The sequence below is a fragment of the Pinus tabuliformis genome, chromosome Q, assembly GCF_031772625.1.
Source record: "Pinus tabuliformis cultivar Carrire ecotype Pingquan chromosome Q, CPIR1, whole genome shotgun sequence".
Classification (NCBI taxonomy): Eukaryota; Viridiplantae; Streptophyta; class Pinopsida; order Pinales; family Pinaceae; genus Pinus; species Pinus tabuliformis.
In genome coordinates, this window is record NC_142296.1 from 1,324,551,997 (window position 1) to 1,324,578,584 (window position 26,588).

Consider the following 26,588-nt stretch of genomic DNA (forward strand, 5'->3'; position numbering starts at 1 on the left):
TTGGTACAGAAGTTTGGGATATCATAGATACAGGCTACACTTTTCCTTCAGCTACTCCTATAGATTTGGTCGAGAAGAAGAAATATGAAACAAATGCTAAAGCAGTCAATACTCTGTAGGATGCTTATCTCAAACAGAATTCGTAAAGGTTATGCAATATAAATCCGCAAAGGAAATATGGGACAAGATTGTCTTGAGCTACGAAGGATATGAACAGGTAAAGCGTGCTAAACTTCAAACCCTGAGGATTCAGTATGAGAATCTCAAAATGTATAATGATGAAAGTGTGGCTAACTATTTCCTTCGGGTAGATGAGATTGTTAATTGCATGAAAAACTTGGGTGACGAAATAAAAGAGGCTATTGTGGTTGAAAAAGTTCTAAGATCATTGTCCCCCAAGTTTGAATCTAAAGTGTCTGCAATAGAAGAAAAGGAAAATCTACGAATTCTTACTATGTCTCAGCTACACAGAATTCTAACTGCTTATGAAATGAGAAAGGGAGGTCCATCAGACAGAAGAGACGCTGCTTTCAAGGCTTCAGGCAAAGGAGACTATTATGAAGCAAGTCACGTGCCAGAAGAAGAAGAAGAAGAATCAAATTTTGTCAGAAATCTTCAAAGGGGTACTGGAAGGTTCAGAGGTAAGTTACCTTTTAAATGCTTTGCTTGTGGAAGAGTAGGTCATTATGCTATGAAATGTCCTTATAAGGATAAAGGAAAGGAACCTGTTAGATGGAATAAGAAACAGAATGCAAATATGAAAAGCTACTACACTCATGAAGATAGTGATGGTCTATCAAATAGTGATGAAGATGAACGAGGTAATGACTATAAACTGTTAATGGCATTTGAAGATGATGATTATATGGATGCTATAGATGTGGATAGCCTTTATGAAGAAATTACTAGACTCAAGAGATGTATAGAAGAAAAGAATATGATCATTGATACTCTACAATTTCAAATTGATGAAAAGGAAAAACATCTTGAAAAATTAGAAGGTGAAATTGTTGGTCTTAGAAAAGAGATTGAGAAAACAAAAGCTATTAATCTTAAGTTTGTGAAAGGCTCTGAAACTCTGGATGAGATTATCAATGTACAGCGTTCTCCACTAAACAAGACAGGTCCGGGCTATAATGGAGAAACTTCTCAAGCATCCACCTCAAAGAGTTATCTTGATGCAGCAAGAAGGAATGACCAAAAGCACAATGGAGATCACCAGGTAAAGTAGGGACCAATTACAAACAAAGACTATCAGGAAAATCAGGGGCAATCCGTCTTAAGGATGAACAAAAGCTACAACCAGCCACAGGTAAAATCCTCTCAATTTTCTTCAAGAATGAATGACAATAGAAATTACAATCGTTTGGCCGGAAGATTGGATAACCGCAGAAGTTTCTTCAATGGACAATGCTTTTCTTGCCATAACTTTGGTCACAAAGCAGCTCAATGTGTTGCATATAAAACGATCATGACTAGAGAAGCTCAAAAACAAAGAAGTATGACCGAGATTACAAAAAGGACCTATAACAACTTTTGGGTTCTTGAAAATGAAGTTGAATGTTCTATTTGCAATAACTTTGGTCATGAATATTCTGAATGCAGGAGCAGGTTTCAGCAGACAAAGGAACAAGTCTCAAGCACCAAAACATGGAGAATAAAGGAACCACAAACAGAAAGATGTGGAATAGCATTTTATGCAGAGGGACAGGAAAATCAATGGTACATTGACAGTGGATGTTCGAAGCATATGATAGGTGATAAAGAAAAACTTGAATCATATTCTGCTCTAGAAAAGGGAAAGAAAGTTTCTTTTGAAAATGATACTCCTGCAGCTATAAAAGGAAAAGGCACTGCTCAGTTAAAAGAAAAGGTCAAAGCTGGAAATGTTTTGTATGTTGATGGATTGAAACATAATCTTCTAAGTGTCAGCTAGATGTGTGATCAAGGAACCGAGATGATATTTAGAACAAATGGATGTTTTGTTCGTGATCTTGATACAGGTAAAACAGTGATCAAAGGTAAAAGAACTCCAAATAATCTATACATATTTGAAGAAGGACAACAACAATGTTATCTAAGCAAGGATGATGAACACTGGTTATGGCACCGGAGGTTGGGGCATCTAAGCTTTTCACAAATAAGGAAAGCATGCAAATATCAGGCAGTTCGCGGTCTTCCAGATATCAAAATTCCAGAAAACACCATATGCAAATCATGTCAGTTTGGAAAGCAAACCAGAACTAACTTTCCAGAGAAGGAAGGATCAGCTAGCATGCCTCTTGAGCTTGTACATACAAATGTATGTGGACCATTCAGGAAAAGGACACCTCTAGGAGAAGAATACTTGATATTATTCATTGACGATTTCTCCAGGTTTGTCTGGTTAGGACTTATGAAGCACAAAGATGAATCATTCGAAAAATTGAAATCCTTTAAAGCCTTGGTTGAAAATGAATCAGGATACAAAATTAAGTGCCTCAAATCCGACAGAGGTGGGGAGTTTACCTCAAATGAATTTTTCGATTTCTGTGAAGAACATGGGATAAGAAGAGAATTCTCTACAACTAGAACTCCTCAGCAAAATGGAGTAGTGGAAAGAATGAACAGAACAGTCCAACAAATGGCTCGTGCTATGCTTGATGAGTCTGGAACTCCCGCAACTTTCTGGGGTGAAGCTGCATATGCTGCGGTTGTTATTCTCAACAAAACAAATGTCCGGGTGAACAACACTCAAACTCCTCATGAGCTCTGGTATGGTGAGACTCCTTCGGTAAAGCACTTCAAAATCTTTTGGAGAAAATGCTATATTAAGAATATTGATGAGAAACTTGGCAAACTTGAACCTAGAGCAGATGAAGGCATTCTTCTTGGTTATTCTCCACACAACAAAGCATACAAGTGCTACAATAAAAGACTTGGAAGAATTGTTGACAGCATTGATGTAGTGGTTTATGAGAAGGGATACATTCCTAGGCAAGTAAATCATGAAGATATCGAAGAAGATGAAGACTACCCTCAAAGACAGAATGATGAAGAAGAAGAACCTCAAGAAGAACCAGAAGAGCAGATAAGGATAGAAGAGAAGACTCCATCCAGATATGTTCAGAAGAATCATCCAGAATCTCAGATTTTGGGGCAGAAAGAAGCAGGTGTACAAACAAGAAGAACAGTTGCAGAAGCTTCAAGCTATTTGGCATTACTCTCTTCCACTGAACCACAAAATGTGAAAGAGGCATGCAAAGATGAATTTTGGGTGAAAGCAATGGATGAAGAACTTGAGCAGATCGAAAAGAACAACACTTGGGAGCTGGTTCCTAGACCAAAGGATAAGAATGTTATAGGGACAAAATGGGTCTTCAAAAATAAATTGAATGAAAATGGAGAAGTAATTAGAAACAAGGCCATACTTGTTTGTAAAGGGTATGCGCAGCAAGAAGGAATAGATTTTGAAGAAACCTTTGCTCCTGTTGCAAGACTTTAGGCCATCCGAATGTTCCTTGCTCTCTCAAGCTTTCAAAACTTCAAAGTATTTCAAATGGACGTGAAATCAGCCTTTCTGAATGGAGACTTGGAAGAAGAAGTTTACATTGAGTAGCCAGATGGTTTCATTCTTGGAAATGATCCAAATCTTGTATGCAGATTGAAAAAGGCTCTCTATGATCTCAAACAAGCTCCAAGGACTTGGTACTATCGTTTGGACAAATATCTTCATCAACAAGGTTTTTCAAAAGGATCAGCAGACAACAATCTTTATATAAAAGTTGAAAATGAAAAATTGCTAATACTTGTTGTGTATGTAGATGACATTATCTTTGGCAACAATGAAGAAGCTATGAGTCAAAGCTTTGCCTTGGTGATGCAGAAAGAATTCGAAATGTCCTTGCTCGGAGAACTGACATATTTTCTTGGTTTGCAAATCCAACAAAAAGAAGGAGGGATATTTTTGTCTCAAACCAAGTATCTCAAGCAGATTTTGAAGAAATATGGCATGGAAGATGCAAAACCAGTATGTACACCCATGGTCATAGGATGTAGCCTCAGTGCAAATGATGAATCAGCAGCAGTGCATCAACCAACCTACAGATCTATGATTGGAAGTCTACTTTATTTGACAGGTACCCGACCAGACATCATGCATGCAGTGGGAATAGTTGGAAGATTTCAAGCAAATCCGAAGGAAACTCATCTTCAGGCAGTGAAGAGAATCTTTAAATATCTTCAACGAACTCAAAATTATGGCTTATGGTACCCTAGAGATATAGATCTCACACTTCATGCTTATACAGATGCAGATTGGGCAGGAAGCGTGGATGATAGGAAGAGCACAAGTGGTGGTGCGTTCTTTATGGGTTCCAGATTAGTATCTTGGTTCAGCAAGAAACAGAGTTCGATTGCCTTGTCTACAGCTGAAGCAGAATATGTTGCTGCTGCATCTTGCTGCACTCAACTCCTTTGGATGATGCAGACCTTGCAGGACTTTCAAATCACTTGTACACCACCTATCTCCATCTTATGTGACAACACAAGTGCAATCAGCATTTCAAAGAACCCAGTCATGCATTCAAAGACCAAGCACATACCAATCAAGTATCACTTTCTCCGGGAACAAGTACTTGAACAAAAGGTCAAGTTGGAGTATGTTCCTTCTAAGGAACAAGTTGCTGATATACTCACCAAACCATTGCCCAGGGAGACCTTTGAATACCTCAGGGAAAAGCTGGGGGTTGTTGATGCATCATCTTGTTGAATCTCTTCTGATGGTTGGTTGTACGCAAGGCTCATCTGGGGTATATGCGTACATGTGCTGGGTTGCGGATTGGTTGAAGATCGAATGGAACAGGTTCAGGGGGAGCATATAATGCATTGTTGGCATTATGGAGGACATACAGAAGGAGATCATGGATGCTGGTATGAATATTGCTGCAATATGTCTCTATCTCTTTCATGGTCATTTATGGTGTTTTGGTGGCTTATGGTTCTTATTTGCAGATCTGGTTTATACTCAGGGGAGCATAACCCTTTGCCCTTGATGTCAAAGGGGGAGAATGACGTTGAAGATCTTGAGGTTGCCATCAAGTCCAAAGGGGGAGATTGTTGGCATTATGATTCTGGTATGGCTCTATGTTACAGATGTTGTACTTGATGGCAACACCCTCAAGTGGCAAGGCTCTGATCAGGCTCTCAAAATGTTGGAAATTAAGAGGTACGCAGGAGAATAGTTCAAAAGGTGCGTACTCGCAGGTACGCCATGAAGCGACTGTGGCCAGACACGCAGGTCACCCATTCAGAAGGTGCGTACCCCCAGTTCACTTACTTCAAGGCAGAGAAGGGCGTTCACGTGGGGTTTCCTATGTTTGACCCGTGGTATTTAGCCTGTCGTTCTTGATTCTATGGTTTTGGCCCGTGGTATTGTTTTATTACTATTATTGAGCCCCATGTTTTTGGGCCCCTTGTATTGGTTATCTATGGTATTGATCCATGATTTTAGGAAGAGCTTGCCTATATAAAGCAAAGGAGATCACTTGGCTATGTATCTTTTACAAATTGAATATCTTAAGATCTGAAATATTGGGTTATTGTTTCAAAAGCTTGATCTATATAAAAGTGAAGTTGAAAGCAAATCTATGAAGGGTGATCTCTCGAGCGCATGATCAGATCTGGGCATCTGACGATCTGTAGCACACTGGTGGACTGCCAATTCGGCCCTAACCAGAGGTACGCAGGTGATTAACAGTGCAAGTGCATGGGTACGCAGAGTAGAAGAAGGCGCACTGCGTGGGTACGCAGAGCAAAAGAAGGCGCAGTGCGTGGGTACATAGCGCGACAGAGGATCAGGTGCGTAGGCACAGCGAAAGTACGCAGCGCTTCAGAAGCCGCAGGTGCGTAGGTACGCGGCGCGAAAACATCTGTGGGTGCGTGGCTACAGTAGCAGTACGCGGCGCAATAGTATCTTTGGGTGCGTGCCTACAGTAACAGTACGCAACGCGATTGTATAGACAGTGCGTGGGTATGCGGTGCAGCAGAAGGGTCTCTGCGTGTATACGCAGGGGAGCAGAAGGTGAAGTGCGGAGCCACGCAGGCCAGATAAAGAAAAACTGCGTATCTGTCTTAAGATCTTTTGTTGGCTAACTTTTCTCTGTTGATAAGGTGTTCTGGGTTTAGTTTACTGTTATTGTGGATCTGGTTACTACAGTTGACTGGGTGTTTTACTTGTACTTGTTGATCTCTTGATGTTTATGGATCCAGTTTGAAAATTTATGAAGGGTGGTCCTTGAAAGAAAAGAAGTAGGGGGTTGTAGCTCCCTTCCAGGAGAGACTGGAAAACGAGAGAGAGTTGTAGCTCTCTGCAGGTTGTAGCCTGCGTACTGGTAAAGGACTGCACCAATACAAAACCATTGTAAAAGGAGTTTCTAATTTGAAAGAAGATAGAGACATATTGCAGCAGGTGGTTTTCACCCACATTGGGTTTCCACCTTACATCTGGTGTTCTTTGGTGTGACTATCTGTTTTCTTTGTTCATGCTCATTATTTTATGGTACTAACATGCAAAAATAATTCAAAGTATAAATAAGGAAGATTTATTAAAAGAACTTGATAATATTGATTCACCCCCCCTCTCAGTATTATTTCCAACAAACTCGGCTATCTTTTCTTTTTTAAGTCAGAAAAGAGCGTTAAAGACAACTTTTTCGGACCAAGTGCACACAAAGCTGACATACTTTCACTACCTGTAGCTCTGCACAATGCACGTCAAACCCATTTGATATAAAATGAACAATAATCATGGAAACATAGTTAAAAAACCATATTTTGACTAACCATGTGACAAAAAATGAGAAAAACCCACATTTATAAAATATAGTTTTTTAATTTCCAAAATTACTATACAAAGGGGTTAATCCAACCATTTTTACCATTGTTACTGTTCATTTCACAATGGAGCATTTTGGAGCACCAAAGTTGGCGAGCTAATTTCGGCCATGTTCGTCCATCATTCACTTTGAAACCTGTTCCAGGTAAACAAACCTCGTCTTGTGCTTCAATTCAATACCTTTTTCATGCATTTCAAACGCTAAATGTGTTAGTTTAGGTGGGTTTTTGAACCGAGCTCCGCTACTCGGTCATCGCGGGTATAGCCCTCGGGTCCGCGATGACCGAAAAAATTGACACATAACGTGCTCTGATCATTGCGGAAAAGTGATGTACTTCCGCGATGACCGCGAAAAAATAGAACTAGCGACCTCACGTCATCCATCTGTTTTAAAAACAGATGTGATGACGACACGAACTTATATTTTTATGCAAATTACGCGTTGAATTTTGCAAACGAAGTGCTAATCCGTTTTTTCTTATCATGCAGGCGATAATGGCATTTTTCTGGCAAGAACGAACACATGATGACAATGATGTGGAAGCTTTCGCCGACGTGGGGTGCCGAAATGCATTACGGGCATGCGGATTGCTCAAATTCTTCCTGACTCCACACCTTCAGTCACAACCTGATTTACTGGAGCTACTAATTTGGGCCTAGAATCCCACAAATGGGAAATTCATCATCTAAGGCTAGGATATCGAGTTTGATGCTACAGACATATATTTTTTGACTGGGCTGTCCCATCGTGGTGAGAGGTCCATTCTAGAAGGGCAGCGACCTGGGGGTGATTCCTTAGAGATGATGATGGCTCAAGTGTGCCCACGGGCATGCAAGACGAGGAGTGGGAAGGTGGCATTCCCAACAGTGGACGACGTGGTACTTTGTGCTATGCTTTTCATGGTGACACGGGTAGCGGGCTCCCAAGCCCAACACGAGGCTTCGAAGACCCATCTCTGTCTGGCTCTCGAATGTCTCAATCCAACCATGTTTAACTGGGCAAAAACGGTGACGGCGAACATGAAGAGGCAACTCACCAACTGCCGTTGAGGAGAGATGAAGCAGTTCGGTTGCTGGTCGATCTTAGTCTTGCTCATGTTGGAGCGGGTGCCGGCATTGCAGTTAGAGGACATGGATCTGGATTTTCCCAGACCACGTGAGCCCAGGGCCACACGGTGGGCACACGTCATGCCGCGAGGAAGTGGCGGACGACCAGTGTCGTGGGGGACACTGTTTCGAGAGTGGCTGGAGCACTAGACGATCTTTGTGGAGGATTGGCCATATGCCGGCATGGACTTCCATGAAGATCCTGACATGCAGCTGCCTGCTGGAGAGCAGTGGGATGATGGTGGTGAGACACTTGATCATATTATTTCGCATTTTATTTTTATGATGTTTTTTTAATTTTTCATGTATATGCCCTAATAACGAACACTATGGTATGCAGATGTAGGACCAGTGAGACCCGTCGGGCTAGCTCCAGAGGCGCGGAGGGATGCGTAGGGCATTGCAGCACTAGCCTTGGCTCCCCCAGTTGATGATGCGATGGAGACAGTGGCCTGGAACCTTGAGGGCCTAACAGCAGGGGTTCCAGATTACATGGGGATCGAAGAGGTCCCCATAGAGTTCCAGATCCACACAGTAGGAGTGGAACCCAGGGTGCACCGCCTGTTGAGGCGGGTGGCATGGGTGGTGGTATGCTATAGGGAGCATAACCCACCACAGTAGACACCTAGGTTTTTATTTCCTGCTGGTGATTTTTTGAGAGACATGTGTCTCGGATGTATGGAGAACACAGACTCTATTGGGACATGTACACTTATTTTTTAGCGCCTCGGTGCACCACACGAGATATATATATATATATATATATATATATATATATATATATATATATATATATATATATATATATATATATATATATATATATATATATAGATAGATATAGATATAGATATAGATATATATATATATATATATATATATATAGATATAGATATAGATATATATATATATATATAGATATTCCTATGGTTTATTATTATGTTTGACATGCTTCTTGTATGCTATTTTGATTACATGTTACGCAAATGTCTGTCTAATACAGGTTAGCCAATGCATCAGTTAGCGTGTTTAATCTTCGTGGAATATGCTGATATGTGATGAAATCAAAATTCCTTTCTAACAATTTAACACGTAAATACAACCTTAAAATCCGATGGTCTTTGATGGAATATCAACCATTGAGTTGGTGGACGACAAGCTGAGAGTCCAGGTTCGTAACCAATGTACGAATACCAAGATTGATCGCCTCGACCAGTAACTCAATAACAACACTATATTTAGCGACATTGTTCGTGGTACAACCTAGACAAACACCTTGGAGGTCTATCAAATCACCATGAGGATCATAGATCACCCATGCCGTAGAAGACAACTTGCAAGTACTGCGGCAGGCACCATTAGCGAAACCAACATAAGGTGCACCAGACATCTGCACAAGAAGCAAAAGACACAATAAGCGGCAATCATGCCTACACACCAAGTCAAAACATGAAAACACACACACAACACACCTGCTAAAAACACACGTATGTACAAACCAAAGTGCATGAAATTCACGCATAATACTTTTTCAAGTAAAGCCCATTTCGGGGCTTATCCAGAGGATTCCCTTCATAATCAATCAGCTCGTAGGCCCCTTTTTGCAAAAATCGCTTGACAATATAGGGCCCGTGCCACATGGGATCGAATTTGCCTGCCCCCAGCTTATCATTCGCTTAATTATAGAGCAGGACTAAATCTCCTTCAACAAAAGAACGAGGATCGACAGTATGATCGAAGTGAGTTTTCACTCTCTTCTTCTGTGCTTCAATAGCTAGAGAGGCTAGTCGACGGGTCTCATCCAGGTGCTCTAGGTAGAGAAGGCGTTCTTCTACTGGAGTAGTGTTGGGGAGTAATTCGACGGCTAATTTCAAAGAAGGGATCTCACACTCGATGGGAAGGGTAGCCTCCAGTCCATAAACTAATTGGAATGGAGTGAAACCGGTGGCATCCTTCACAGAAGTTCGGTAGGCCCATAAGGCAGAGAACAACATCAAGTGCCAGTTAGACTTGTGCATGCCAATGGTATGTTGAAGCATCGTAACTAGAACCTTGTTGACGGCTTCTACTTTACCATTGGCCTGAGGATAGTATGGAGTCGAGCTATCATGCCGCAAGCCTAGCTGGGTTGTTAGCTCAGTCATCATGTGATTATGGAAATGCTTACCGTGATCAGTGATGATATCCTGAGGGACTATGAACCGTGAGATAACATGATTAAACAAAAAATTGCACTGCTGTGTGACCGTCTTCAGATAGTGTGGGCATCACCTTGGCCCATTTTGTGAAGTAATCAACGACAACGATGATATACCCATGCCCCCCGGGTCGAGCGAGGGTTACAGGTCATATAATCAATGCCCCATTTTGCAAAAGGGCTGATGGTAACAATAGGGTGCAATGGAGTGGGAGGCGCAGGCATCTTCCGTTGGTAGATTTGGCACTCATGACATGAGCGGACGACAAAGAATGCAATCCTTAAAGATGGAGGGCCAAAAGTAACTGGCACAGAGGATCTTTTGAGCAGTAGCATGTCTAGGCATGTGACCACCACAGGCACCAAAATGGCAGTCATTTAAAACTCACTCAGCTTCCTCAAGTGTTAAGCATCGGCGGAGAACAGAGTCAACACCAAGACGGTATAGGGCGTCCCCAATAAAACGATAGGGCTGAGACTGATGATGAATCCGTTGCCAACCATCCTTAGACACATCGAGATGAAAAGAGGATGTCTGCAGATAAACGATGATATCCCCGTACTAGGGATCGAGGGTGCTGATTAAGAATAGAGTTTCATCTGGGATATGGTCCTCTAACTGAGAGGGCGTGGTAGGAGATGGCAGAGAGCAAAAAAACTCAGCAAAGACAAGGGATTTCTTAGACTTGGCGGTGGTGAATTCCAAGTCCAACTCTTGGAGGATAACGATCCACTTCGAGTACTTGCCCCCCCAGTAACTGACGTGACAAGATGTACGTCATCAAGTTGCAATCAGAAACCACTGTCGTAGTGTGCAACAAGATATAATGGCGGAAACATTGGATGGCACAAATGGCGGCCAATGCCAACTTCTCGACATAAGCGTATTGAGTTTCCGTATCTAGAAGATTGCGGTTGAGATAACAAATGACATGCTTAGTGTCATCATCATCATCTTGAACGAGAACCATGCCAATAGTGGTATCGGCAGCGGCCAAATATAGAGTATAGTCACGATGATAATTAGGAGGACGCAACAATGGAGCAGAAACAAGGAGAACCTTGAGACATTTAAAGGACTCTTGAGCAGTGGCATCCCAAAGAAAAGGGGTACCCTGCTTCAATAACCGCGTAAAACCTCGGTAACTCGGAATGAATCGTCGTAAAAAATTTGCTTTGCCCTGCAAACTTTGAAATTGTTGCAAGGAAGCATGGGGAGCAAGATTCAAAATGGCCTCGACTTTAAGGGGATCCAAACAGATGCCCCCTCGGGAGACGATAAACCCAAGAAGTCTGCCTAACTCAACGCAAAAGACACACTTATGAGGATTGAGCCTGATGCAGTAATGTCGACAACAGAGAAATATTGCGCAAAGGTGAGAGGGATGGTCCTGGCATTTTGCTGAATGAGCTGGTAGATCATCCAGGTACGGTTGCACAATGTGTCAGATATCATGAAATGCATAAGACATTGCACGTTGGAAGGTAGCAACGACGTTTTTCAAACTGAAAGGGAGCTTTTTGTAGGCGAAAGTGTGCCATGGACAGATAAAGGTAGTATTGTGCTAATCTGCGGGCGCAATATTAATCTGGTTATAACCAGAAAAACCATCCATGAATGAATACATTTCACTCCCAACACACTCATCAATGAGCTAATCAATGAAGGGTGTGGGGAAGTTATCTTTGGGACAGGCCCGATTAATATCACGGTAATCAACACAGACTCTGATAGTACCCTGTTTTTTAGTCACAGGGACGATATTGGACACCCAATCTGTGAGTGGGATGGGGTAAATAAAACCAGCCTTAAGAAGCTTTCCAACTTCTGATTTAATAGCCACAACCTTTCGGGGTGCACGGGGCGTAGACGCTGGCGAACAGGCTTAGCACCCGGATATGTAGGTATCTCATGCACTAAGATGCGAGGATCAATGCTGGGCATTTCTTCGTAAGACCAGGCAAACACATCACAGAATTTGCCAAAAAGATCGGTATATAGCTGAATCTCCTCAGGAGTACAAGTTACTCCGACATGGATGTGCTCGACAATCCCTAGTTTAACAGAGATATCGATTGGCTGGGTTTGCGTGATGTTTCCCATGTTCCCTTCAGAAGACACTTGATAAACTTGAATGGGTGTTTGAAGGGGTTGGGATGGGAGACAAGGAGCAAATCGCTCGAGACAGGTAAGCATTTCCCGGTGGGCAGAGAGAAATGAGGAACGATGGTGATGATAGGACCAAGGGGGTTCCTCGAGAGACATGGTCTCGATAATGGCTTCATCAGAAGGAAATATTTCCTTTAAAGGGTTTGTAGAAGTGTTGTCTCCAAGCTAAGGGGAATGAGCGTACGAGTTGAGAGCTCTGCTCGAAGGAGAAGATTTAGAAGATGGAGCCGATGCAGCAACAATTTCAACGTAGTTGAGCTCGGCAGGACTCAATGGCATCTCATCACCCCATGAGTCTATCTGATCGGCGGGGGGAAGAACCCAAGGATTAGAACGAACAGAAATCATATTAATAGGAGCGACGTTAGGAGGTGGGAGTGAAAAAACACCCATAAGGGCAGGATCTTTAAAAAGTCCAGCTCCCACACTCTCACATGGGATGGAGGTATGCTCCACAAAAGGCACGTTGCCTTCAGAAGAGGAGGCAAAGAAAGACAGCTGGTCTACTGTGACGATCTTCCCCTGATGAGGGAAACAAATGACACGAAATAGAGATGAAGCCATGGCTCGCATGGCATATGTCCAGCTGCGTCCCAGAAGGAGGTTGTAAGTAAGATTAGCATCAACAAATTCAACTTCCACTTCGACTGTCTTCCCTTCCAAAGTAATAGGCAAATGTTGGAGTATACCATAAGGGTGAGACTCTCTCCCATCAAAGGCTTCCAAAGTTGTAGGAGATTGGCTCAGAGTCGGAGAACCAATAGCCTTCCAACAAGCAACAGACATTATGCAAGTTGAAGCGCCTTCATCAATCATAGTACAATGAATCGTTTTAGAATTGATGATGACCTGAATAAGGAAGGTAATTTGGTGAGGTAGTCTCGGTATATGGCTCTCTACGTCAAAAGTGATCAGATCCGAGTCAGCCGGGTCAATGCCACAGATGGCCGATAGCAAGGACTTCCTCTCAGAGGGGTAGCTCTAGAGAACTTCTAGGGCGGACATAGCTGACGGAGCCTGGGCTATGTCCTCAATGATGTTATAGTGCTAAGCAGCACGAGCATTAGGGTTGTAAGAATATTTCTGGAGTACACCTTTAGGAGGGGGTCAGACGGGTGTCTCAGTGCTAGGTCTCTCGATATGGAGCGGACCAGAACTGGATGGAGGAGCGCTAGAGGGAACCTCAAGCTCTTTCCTAGCAGGCGACGGATACTATTTTTCCTGAGTACTAATGTGGACGGGAATCGTCCCAGCCATAAACACTTGAGAACCGAAAGGAGAAGAGGATTGAGATGGATCAACCACCATTTGCGTTTGCTGCGAGGGAAAAGGCTCTTTGAGCATGGCAGGAGTCCCGGAAGCACCTTTCAACAAACGACTACCTTCAGACCGCATCAGGCAGTCTTTGGTATAGTGATCCTCATCACAGATAAGGAAAGGATACTTGGTCTTGCATTTGGCACCTTCCTCGGGTGGAGGTTTAGGGGAATCTTGCTTAGGTTGATCAGCTTTATTCTTTCCTTTTCCCTTGTTCTTTCCTTTCGAGGCTTTGTCCGCTGTGGTGGACTGGACGACGTTAACCTCGGAAGTATTACTAGAATTGGATACAGCCTGAGAATTATTTTCATTCGGAGCATTCGACTTTTTCTTCCCAGGGTTCACGAAAGATTTCTTAGAAGGCGGATTAACAGAACCAATGACACCGTCAACAGATGGTGTTGGCAGGGCTTTGGAAGTTTTAGGTCTCGGGGCATCAGGAAAATAATCATATAGCATACTGGACTGGGAGTAAACCAAGTCAAGGTACTGAGCGCGCGCAATAGCCTACTCTTCAGTTGCAATGTCCCGCGCTATCAAACCGACAAATGAGGTCGTAAACCAGTCGGTCAGAAGTTGATCGGGAATCCAAAACTTAATCAAATGGCGACACCGTCTCTATTCATGGATATGATCAGAGATATGCATAACCGTTGTTTGTTTTAAGGATGTCAGGAGGTGTGTGCCCATTTCATATCAAATCGGCAACTGAAAATGAGTTAAAAATTCCATAACCAACGAATTAAAATCCTGAAAAGATCTACGAGTTAACTCAATACCATTTAGCAGCAGAGCCAGTGAGGGTCCTTTGAAAAAGGCGGAGCCGGATTGAATCATGAAGCCATGAATTTGACGAACACCATAGATGATAAGTCATAACGTGGGCTTGGGGATCTTCTCCAGATTTACCATCAAATTCTGGACAATCACCGGGAATCTTAGTTGGAACCGGCAGCCAATACGGATTATGAAGGATAGGATCATTTGTCAGTTTGGACACATTTGGTAATTCCAACGTTGCTAAAAAGGGTAATTGAGGGTTAAAGGACATCTGAGCCATGTGTAGGAGGTAGTACCAGAGTTCCAACCAACTGCTTGTTGCCCCCATTAATTCTGTTTGGACGAATTTGGCCCAGGAGGGTTTTGTCCATAGGGATTTTGTCCATAGGGGTTATAGGATGGGTAACGCTGGAATTTTCCCCCAGCATTCCATTGATTACCAACTTGGTCTGCAGGAGCAACATACGGTTACTGGTAATTCTGATAAGGACTCACCTGCAGTTGTTGATAATTTTGGTATGAGGCAAATTGGGTTTGCCCTTGGGATTGTTGGAAACCATAAGGCGGCTAGGCTCCAAACTGAACCTGAGAGCCAGGCTGCGTTTGATAAGCAGGTTGAGATTGGGATCCAACTTGCATTTGGAAACTGGATTGGGTCTGGAGCCCAGACTGGGGTTGAAAATCGGGTTGAGCTTGAGAAGCAACAATCATTTCAGTGCCCGGTTGAGCAGGCCCAGATGGATGTCCTTGAGAGAATTGAGGCTGAGCCATCTGGCCAGAAGGTTGACCTAGTTGAGATTGAGATTGACCCATTTGCCCAGAAGGTTGAGCTTGTTGGGTATTGGGTTGTCCTTACACAACTAAGGGTTGTCCTAATGGACTAGATGGTTGAGCGGACTGGACAGTTGGTTGACCTGTTTGGATTTGAGGTTGACCAACTTGTCCAGATGGTTGACCAAACTGGACAGCAGGTTGGCCTTGCTAAATGTAAGGTTGACCGACTTGCCCAGAAGGGTAACCTTGCTAGACACCAGGTTGGCCTTGTTTCATGTAAGGTTGTCCCAAATTACCAGAAGGTTGCCCAAAATAGGTAAAAGACGGACCACCAGAGGCCGAAGGTTGTCCTTGGAAGGGTTGTCCTTTTGGGCCTCCAGGTTGCCCTGGATAAGGCTTCCCGTGATACTGCTTCCCATAAGAAGGTTGTGTGTAAGACGGTTGACCTTGATAAGGTGGTCCTTGAGAATTCATAGGTAGTGCTTGGCCTCCATGATAAGTGGTGGTACCCCAAGCAACGGATAACAAAACCGAGACCTCAACCGCGGGTTGAGATGGCATGGGTCTGGGGTAATAGATATGAGCCCTTCTAGAATCGTAGTAATGAAATGGATTTTGAGGATCCGGATTCTGAAAGCATGCAGATATTGATCGTATGCCCCCCCTACTGGAATGGAACCAGAAGAAGGTGGGGCACTTAGTGTAGGATCAACAACTCTGGGTACAGATGCCGATGGGCCACTATTTTCCGACTCGGAAGAAGGTCCAGCAACAGTGGTCATGATGCAGTAACGACACCAACAACAGGAGTTGAAGAAGCCACACAGACAATTGGAATAGTCGGGACGGAAGTGTCAGACACATTGTGAATTTGAGGAATAAAAGACTCCGAGGTCGGAGTGACGGTGTGAGACCACATAGAATTCATAAGGGAGGTCCTAAAACCCATAACATCCCTCAAAGCCTTATAGCATAAAGGCAACGTGACACCAAGAGGGGTGATACGAAAAGGTGTAGTTTCCGTTGAGACGCGAATTTCACCACTCGTCGCAACGGATTCTTCACTCGTGACGGGGGATGTGTCCTCCATGTCAGAAGAAGACATTGGGACTGAAACACTAGGAGGAGTACCGGAAATATCTTCTTCGGAAGGCTCCCAAATGGTGTTCCAGTGAATATCGTAAGACTCGTCCTCTGGAGCGCGAGAGTTAATTGGTTGGATACTCGGAATAACAGGGAGAGTATCACTAACAACCGGTACCTCAGGAGCAACAGAAGAAGGAGACCCTTGGTCACTTGGAACGGGAGACGGGATCGATGATTCCGCCAGGATGATGATTCAAAAACCCTAGAAAAACTAATAAGGACCCTACTCAAGCTAATGCAAACAAGATCTAACAGGGTAAATGTGAATTGTGGCCGAATAAATTTTAAGACACAGGAACAGAACTTGACCTTTTCATCTTTAACGAGTCGAGAAAAGGACAAAAATATGACTCTAGTCGCCTTCGAATATTTAATGAGCATGAAGTGACAAGTGCTCAGATGGAACTTTTCTTTTAGGGAGTTCGAAAAGGAACGAAAGTGACTACTCTGGAGAACTAGGCAAAAGGTTTACCAGAAAAATCCGTAAAACTGCATATACACCTTGGCAGTCATATGAAAACCAAGGACTTTTCGTACGACAGTCAATCTTCCCGAATGCTGTGTTCGGTGCGTTACAGCTTGTAAGGCGATAGACATGACTTCCTAAGGATAAAGGATGATAACCTAGTGGGGTCTCCCAGCATATACCCGACGGTACATGGGAGCGCAATTCCGTGCTAGACCACTATTGAATCGCAGAAGGAGGAATCACCCAACCTTGAGTGAAAACAAAAGTGACTAGTTTTAACGACGTCGGAGCACGTCTCTAGCCTAGACCTCTAAATAGTGTGCGTTATGTTCCAATGCATTGTTAGATTTATTCAGTTCATTTTAGAGTTGATCTTGGATGATGTTTCAGTTTTCAGGCATTACCGTATGTATACAACAAATCCTAGGATGCAGCTAGAATGAATGAAATATCCTTTTTCTTCGATGAACACGTACCTACAAGAGGGTAAAGAGATCATTCCCAAACCAAGAAAACTAAGACAACAAGGCAGTCACTCAATGCAAGCAAACATCAATTCCTAAAGTTCACAGATACTACTAATGAGAAATTTAAACATTCACTTTCCAATATGTAAACTTGAAATGAAAATTCACTTTCACTTTCGTATACTAAATGAGTGCAATTATTTTGAATTTGATGTCTTTTAAACCTAAGAGAAATAAAAAAGCAACAAGCAAGTGTGGAAAAACCCGGTTGACCCCAAACAATTGTGATCTATGTTCGATAGTGAAGAGAAATCGAATCAATGCCAAAGATTGGTTCAATAACAGTCACTAAACAATCAACCCAAAACAAGCAAAGGGGAAGGCTCAATCAAACCAACAACAAGCTGCAAACGAACCTTGAGCAATCAAGCAACCAAGCCAAACTGATCTAAAGGACTTGAAACAATGAACTAGGTCACATAAGCAAAGAAGCAAGATTCATTCAACAAAGCTCACAAAAAGTGCCTCAACCTATAAACAGTGAAAAACAAGTTATCAAACAAGTGAGAATAGCAAGGGATTAGCAGGACTGATGGACTCAGGAGGCAGAATTGAGAAAATCAATTCTACAGCAATCATCGCGGGTAATACACAAGCAACAAGCGCTGGTAAAGGACATGCCGCAACAACAGAGCGATGTCAGCGTGGAAGTACACGACTTTTCTGCGATGGTCTGATTTTCAGAACTGTCGCGACTATGAAGCGTAATTACGCAATGAAAAGGATATTACAAAAGGGTGGACGCGGTTACAGCACGACTGTTAAATTTAAAGCCGCAATGATGTTCAAAACAATAATAGGTGAACCAAAACTCCCAAATAAAAAATAGTCAGATCTTTAATCAAATAAGGGCAATTCCCAGATTAGGCGAGGAAACTCAGAAAACTGATAACTAATCCCCAAAAATTCAAAAGAGACCAAATCAAAAAACCAAGACAAGAGTAAACAAGAAAAGAAAAAAGGCCTAATCTCCCCAGCGGAGTCGCCAATTTGTGATGCAATAAAGTGTTCCCTCTGTGGACAGAGGCAACGCCTCTATCCCTAGAGTGGGTCTAGTCACAAACAAGGACAGATCAACAATAGCTTTCCTTGAACAGTCATAGTTGGAGGCCTACCTCATCTGGTGGTCGATGGAGTTCCGTTGCGCTGCTCCAGCTTCCGCTTCCTTCTCCTAACGAGTGATCAACCTGAAACAATGCAAAGGAAATACAACAAACCACATAACCAGAAACAACAATGATCTATTTACTCACAAAGTCAAGAAGTCATGAGCTATCAAGTACATTACATACAAGACATAGGAAAACATCATTGATTGCATTAATACTGAAATAAGAGTAAGCTTACAACCAAAGTCTTGACGTCACAAGCCTTCTCAGAGGGGTCCAGCCAGCATGTTCCTCAAGCATTCACTCTTTGAAGATGGATCTCCCAACACACAAGTCTCTCTCACTCACAAGTTTTACACAATATCAAGGGCACTTCACAACCTTCCACAAGCTATCAACAATCCCACACTTGTCACACTCACACCAGCTATCTAGCAAACTCACAAACACTAACAGCATTGCTCCACTAGCCAACTATCAGAAACTATCCAAAAACTAGCAGTGCATAGCAATGGTGAGAGTTTAAATAAGAGAAGGAGTCTCCATGAAAGGTGGAAGAGTGAGCTTATCCCAAAGGAAGGTAGCACAAATGATGGAACAACCATGCCAGAGAAAGGAGGGTGATACAAACTATGCCAACAACCAGGTCTGGAGTCATCTGGAAGGCCGACTGTTGGAACAAATTCGCCCAATCTGGATCATCGCAGGTACATAACTGATCTATAGCGCTTACATCGCTATTGAATAACGTAGCTAGTCAGGTCATCGCCAAAGATTACAAGCAACCTCGTGCTGGCACATAAAATCAGAACATTGCGGGAATTAGGTGTACTTCTGTGATGGCAGCACTTCTGGACTGTTTAGGAGAGCGCTTCAGCACGTTTATTTAGCCAACAAACGCGATGAAGCACATAACTTAGGAAAATTGGGTCATTTGGCAACATCAGAGAGCATTTGTCTAATATGAGCATGTTTGAATTGGACACATGGCACAATAGGAAGACTGGAGTAATGACAATGACAAATTACTATGTAACGCATGTTTGACTTGGACACATGGCACAGTAGGAAGACTGGAGTGAAGACAGTGACAAATTACTATGTAACAAGGTGTTATGAAAAAGTTGTGATAAATAATTTGGGATAAATATAATGCTTGAGAAGGTGATGTGAAAGGTTGTGATAATGAATTTGGGATAAAAATGTATAGGAACTACATAGGTAACATTATTTCAACATCGAAAAATTTATTAAAAAACATAGGTAACATTATTTCAACATCGAAAAATTTATTAAAAAATATTTTCCTTTTCATTTTATAAAAAAAATAAATTAATATTTCTTATAAGGATAAACTCATTGCATTATCATTCCAAATTAAACATTTGGACCTCTCAATTATCTTCAATCTTGGAACTTCTAAGAATAAGCTTGTCACATTATAACCCCAATTTAAACATTTTTATTTTTACTAGAGATCCAAGTTATTTTCAAACCTTGAAAATGTATTGACGTCACATCGCAATACTTTATTTAATTCTTATCAGTCTATAAGATGATACTCTTAGGAAACATGTCCTAGTTACCTTCCTCACATCACTCTCTGTAAATTATTATTGGTATATAAGATGATACTCCTAGGAAACAAAATTTTAGCGAAGATGCTTGTAAAAATGATTTTTAGTCATGATTCGTAAATCCCCAATGTGGGTGACTATATGAAAAAAAAAAATCTAGTAAGATAATTAACGATTATGATGCCAAAAATGGTGATGATGTTCTCCCATAACTTCATTTTTCTTATTAGCATTATAATTTGCATGCAGTTTATTGTATGGCTAAAGGAACGACGACCTCAGTGATAGAGCCAGGCTCTACACATGGCCTTGCATGGAATGCCTGTGGCATCTCCATGCCTCACGTACCTTGGGTCACCTACCCAGGTCGTCTCAAATAAATTTCTTGCAACTGGGACTTGGTGGTTTTGTTCACTACGGGATTTTGAGTATGGTCATTCATTTTATCTGCTTCAATATGGCATGATCCTCCCATGGTGGATTCGTTGCAAGAAGGGAACTATCTTACAGGTGGGGAAAGCTCATTTATGAGCTCATCATGCGACAATGCCTTGGAATGGCTGAGCTCTGGTTCAGCTTGTAAACTTAGCCCTTCTCGTCTAGGTTGTATGGTGCTCACCTCATTCAACGTACTTGTCTCATTTCGTCTGCAATGTATTATATAGGCTCTACTTTGCTCTCAAGGTGGCGAAAAGGTGGTAGTTTCGTCATGTGTGGCCTTGAGGCTCATGCATCTCTAATCATATGGTGGCTACAGGATAACTAGGTTAGAGTGTTTAGAGGTATCTTTCCACTCTTATCCCCTCAACTTGTCATAATAGGGTCACGCTGTTGTTCTTCTCATTATTGGGTTTTACATTGTCCTGTGGTCATTTATAACTAGGAGTTAAGAGCTATTTACAGTTGTTTCCTTTCTCTTCTAAAGAGTCAATGTTCTTTATACTCTTTCTACACAACTTGGGGACTAGTCTGTCCTATGAATTGGTTGCAGAATTACCCTCGATGACTCACCAAACCTTTGATCCTATCGGGATTTATTTTAGTTTTCCAATGCTCGTATGTGGGGTGTGGTACCCTGGTACATTCTCCATTTGGTTCTGAAAAACATTATGGTCTTTCTCAATCTCTGGTTTTTCAAGTTGTTGTAATTTTGGTTGCTTTGGGTTCACAAACAATTAGGGGCTTTAGGTAGCTTGGACATTTATTAGCTTGGGTTTGTGACGGGTTTCAATTAATCCTCTTTGACCTACCTATATGTTCCTCTTGTTTTACGATTGAATTTACAGTTAGAATCATTGTGGGATTTCACTCTTGGTGGGTCGGGCATAAGGTAGTTGTTTGTTTCTCTATTGTTATTGTTGTGCTGTTTGTTTGCGGGTACTATATGACTCCACGCTAAAGATTACCCACCCATAGGGGTGGTGCTACTGGGGCATCCTCCTCAAGACACGTGTCTTTTCGTGTGGGAATCAATAGCGAACTATTTTGATTCTGCTCCTCTTGAGGTTATAAAGGAAATTTTAAATATGGAATCCAAGGAATTCGAGGATCGCAAATATTTCTCTGATTCAAAGATTTGTGGTAGAATCTATAAATGGGTTCTTGATCTAGGAAATTTTTGGAGAAGAAGACTATATTTTATTCACTTTATCACCTAGAACCATCAAATGGAAACGTTGCTCAACATGGTAATCTGTGACAAGCAAGTGGAAAACTACAAACTCTTCGCAGGGCAGGAGGCGATTAAGAGAATCTTGCAGTACATTAGGTATAATATTGATGATATAGTGGTAAGATTGAGCTGTGTGGAACGTTTTGTGGTTTCAAAATTAGACATTAGCTCAAATGATCATCAGTAAGAGGCAACATTCATTAACACTCTTCCTCTCAACACCATTCATGCAAACTCTGATATGCCTAGGAACAACGTCCATGCAAACTCTTCTCCTCATTCGCCAGTCATCATTTTGGACTAAAATGTCCACCAAGCAATCAGTTTTGGCCTTTGTGTTGGAAGTAAATAGTCTTGTCTAGTAATCTTAGTTTATTTTGTTAATTTTTCCAGAGCTTACTGCTTGTCTCCTATATTACCTTTACTCTGGATTTTGGTATGTCCCTAGTTCACAATCCTCTGGATACTCTGTAAGGTAGTTCCCTTTTATAAAGTTTTACTCATTATAGTTTCCCCTATGTGCATGGTAATACTAGTGGATTAATGATCCTCCAAGTCATATGATGAATTGAAGGGCTCCTAATGTAATATCTTATGTAATACTTTTTGCTATAAATAGAAATACAATGATGAAATTTACCAAAAAAAAATTGTCGTGATTTGCAAAGGATTCTTAGTAGTGGTTATTATCAAAGTGGAGGGTGGATATTTTTTAGCAAATTTGGTTACAATGTTCCAACTTGACATGAGCCTTAAGGAGCCTTTATGAACTCAACATGATTGAACGTTGAGAAGGCCCAACAAGACAATCATGTTGTTGAAATATGTAACTAGGTTCGGTCTTCATAATGACATATGTAATCATGATTTTATGTATTTGATGTAAAGAGAAAAATAAATTTATTATTGTTATTCTTGAGCCATGGGTTTCATGCTGAAGGGAAATTTATTTTTAGGTCAAGCACCCATTGAGTGCTTCTAGGGATTTTCACTGAGTCTACAAGTCAATTGAGTCATTATCATGTATGGAAGACCCTTTTGGGCATGTTACATATTGTACAGACAGTTTATTTGAGTCAAATCTAGAGTCGAATACCCTCCAAGACCTCTTCATAGTGAAAATATCAAGTCGGCCTCGATGGGAGGACAAGTCAGCCTAAAGTTAGCAATTTGACCTAGATAAAGACCTATATATAAGGGAGACCTTGACCTCACTTGGAGGACTCACTCACTACACACAAGTTAGATCAAGGAAGAGAAAAAAGGTGCAAAGAAGAGAAGGACAAGAAGAAGAAAATATGAGCGAGAATTTTGGATTGTTTTTGGGCTACTACTCTTCACATGTGTGAAGAAACGAGGTCGAATGTTGCAACATCTAAAGTCGAATTGCAAAAGTAAAGCTAGGGCATAAAATTGTTATTCTTTACAAGTCGAGTTTCCAAGAAGAAAGAACCAATCCAAGCGAAGGTGAAAATAGAAGGAAATCCTCATCTCTTCCACACGTGCAAAGGCTAGGGTTTTACAAAAGAAACTACTAGAGGTCAAAGTTGCAGAAGAAACTGATGGGGGGTCGAAGTTGTAGAAGAATCTACTAGGAGATCGAAGTTGCAGAAGAATCTACTGGGGGTCGAAATTGCAGAAGTTGTTGAGGTCAAAGTTGCTGGAAAGAAAGACTCGTTCAGAAGGAAAGATTTGACTTGGTCTTGGAGGGGCCTTGGTCAAAATTCATAGGTCTTGTAATTCACCATTTGAATTTCTATAAGAAGATAAGAGTTATTGTGAGTTTTCTTCTCAAGTGGAGAGGTTTTGGCCCTGACTGATCACCTATATCTTGTGTCCTCTTGTCTTATTGTTCTTTATGGTTTGGTAGTTGTGTGATGAAAAGAACACTAAATATAATCAAGTGAATGAAGAAGCTAATTAAATTGAGTAAAATACATCACAAACAATTATTAAAGTAAGAGGAATCACCCAACTTGCTGCCATAATCTCCTTCACTTAGTTCTTTTCAGTTTTGAAAAATATAGCTATCATGGTAGGAAGCATCACAAGAATAATAGGATGCATTAGAATTGGAATTGATATGACTTTACAATAGACGGCATGGAAGGATAATCAAAGTAGAAGTCTACATGAATGTAGCAATCATCATAATAAGGAAGTAGCTCTTGGTAACCTCATTAAATCATGAGTAGTATATATGATTGAAATAAAGTCATCTAGCATGATAGACGATAAAAATAATTCATCATACATCATCATCATTAAAAAGGAGCATTTGCAGGATGAGGACAATTAAGATCCTCTGTTCGAATCTTCATTATAAGGTTCAACTCTCTTGGAAGAAGCAAGTGTCTCACTGAATCATTCCACCTTGTGTGGGATCCATTGTTTAAAAGGATGATGATATGGTGACAAAGAAGTGCAACATGTCAAGAAAGATTTTATGTCAAAAATATGACAAGTTGGTTTGGAAAGAGATTCATGATTGATTTTCACTTGCATAGATGCATCTTAGCTTTGAATCTACCAAGAGCGAAGAGAGATCAAATCTTTCAAGATGCAAGGCTCTTTTTTAGTGCAAAACTTTTGCACCTTGAAAATTTTGATTCCTCTTGGCTCTTGATAGATGTGGAGTTGAGATGGATCCATGCTGGTTTTGAGAAAAGTACTAATAAGATGTTTTATCTGAAATAATTTTTTCATTTTCACTTGTTATATATATATATATATATATATATATATATATATATATATATATATATATATATAGTTAACACTGAAATATTTTGTTTATGATTCACATTCTCCACATTAAAATGTTTATACATGCCAACAATATTATTTTACATGTCATTTGTCAACTCAATATTAAGTAGTAAAGGGATTACATATCTCCTTCTACTAAAAAGTAAATTATTATTTTTTATCACTTTTAATTACTTTCTCTCTATATAAAGTTGATTTAAAATGAAATTGAAATATTTTATTTATGGCCAACATTTATTTTTTTGTTCTTATTATTTTTAAAAATTTCAATGTAAATATTATTTTACTATTTTTAAATGTAACATTATGTGACAACATCTCTTCCATATTGGGCTACAGAGTGCCTCACGGCGTAAAAAATGTGTAAAATATGATCTAAGTGGAGGCATACCATAACATATCATGCTATGATGTGGATACTATCTTTTATTTTGGTTCTTAGGAATATGAGTAAAATATCTTTTGTTGTAGGACATGTCAGTAAAGGGATTAGTGGCAATATTCTTATCTAGTAGCCTTGATCTTTAGAGAAAATGCATCCAAATGCAATGCCTAATATACAGGTTAAATTATTGATACTAACAACATGATTTAAATGTTGACTTAATCATGCCACTTTTTGATGTTTTTCCTTTCTCACCAATTCTTCTAGCATGCATTTGACTGGAAAAATGACACTCAATCCCTCCACTCCAAAGATGAAACCCTACCACTTCATAAATGCTAACTAAGGGTTTTGGGGGTTTTCATGCTCATCCAAATCATCAAAAATTCAAACCCAATAATTGTTTCTTTAGCAATTACAGATCTTTGTTGATTTAACGAGAATGGAGTGTTTTAGTTACACTTAGACAAAGCCATTAGTTAGTGATGGTATCTTCCTTATGTTAAGTCTTGAAGTTCAAATTTCCCAACATTTCTTGCTTTATAATCTTATTATGGTTGAGATTATTAAAACTCCTTATCTACTTAGGGTATAAGGGTACTATCTCAATGATCACATATTTTCTTGATAAACTTCCCAAAATTAATTAGTCAATCCCTAAGGCATTAATATAGTCATTGATTTGATTAGAACCATTACTCAAAACAAAAGTTCTAGCCCTAAAAACCCAAATCTTTATGTTAAGAATACCAAAATCAACCTCTTATTCAAAAAATGGTGCTAGTGGTAGCACATTTTTATCCAAAGCTAAAATTACAACTTGTTTGAAACCTAACCTCAACAACCAATATCATTACAACCAATATTCTAAAACCAACTATAAAATTGAAAAGCAGTGGTAGATTAATAACACCTCATTTTTTCTAGGCTAAAATTTGTAATGGTTTTAACAATTGATTCAATTATAACACAACACATAAAATCATCCTCCATTTTTTATGTTTAAAATTGCAATATTTTTAAAAACATAACCTAAAAAAATTTCTATAAACAAATCATACAATAAATCTTAAAATTTCCCATTGTCATTATTAATTTAAAAGAAGAAAATAAAAATATAACAAAACATTTCAATTTAATTTTGATGACTTTTTTATCTTGGAAAAAAGATAGTTTGGATTATCCACAATATTATATACATCTTTTGGACTTTTTGAATTCGAAAAAAAATCCATCTTGAAGATATTTTATTTATATTAAAATAATTAAATAAATATTAAAAAAAACAAATAACTATTAACTTTTTATTTATTTATTTTTGTAGACTTATTATTTTTTTTATTTTTATTTTTGTAAAGACATAAAATTTAATGATAAAAAAATATAAATATAAAATATTTTTTCAAAATACATTAAAAAAAAATCTAATATAAAATCGGAATAATTTTAAAAATAAATAAAAATTAACTATTTAAAATAAAAATAAATAAAAAATCGGAATAATTTAAAAAATAAATAAAATTAACTATTTACGCCGTAAGGCGTTCCCTCTGAGAAAGACATCCCTAAAATGTGACGTGTGCGATCCTGAGCCATTGATTATGTGTGTTAGATGATTGGAGTGTTTTCTGCCGTTCGTTTAATCTGTTTTTTTCATAGAAAAATGGTTTTTTCCATGGTAATGGGCCATGAAAGGCCAGGCCTGGCCTGCTGGC

At 40.2% G+C, this 26,588-nt stretch overlaps 1 protein-coding gene across 1 annotated transcript in view; it reads left to right on the forward strand.

The window, feature by feature from the left end:
- Positions 1–26,588, forward strand: part of LOC149224722 (uncharacterized) — a 92,940-nt gene that overhangs the window by 61,329 nt on the left and 5,023 nt on the right. The window lies entirely within an intron of this gene.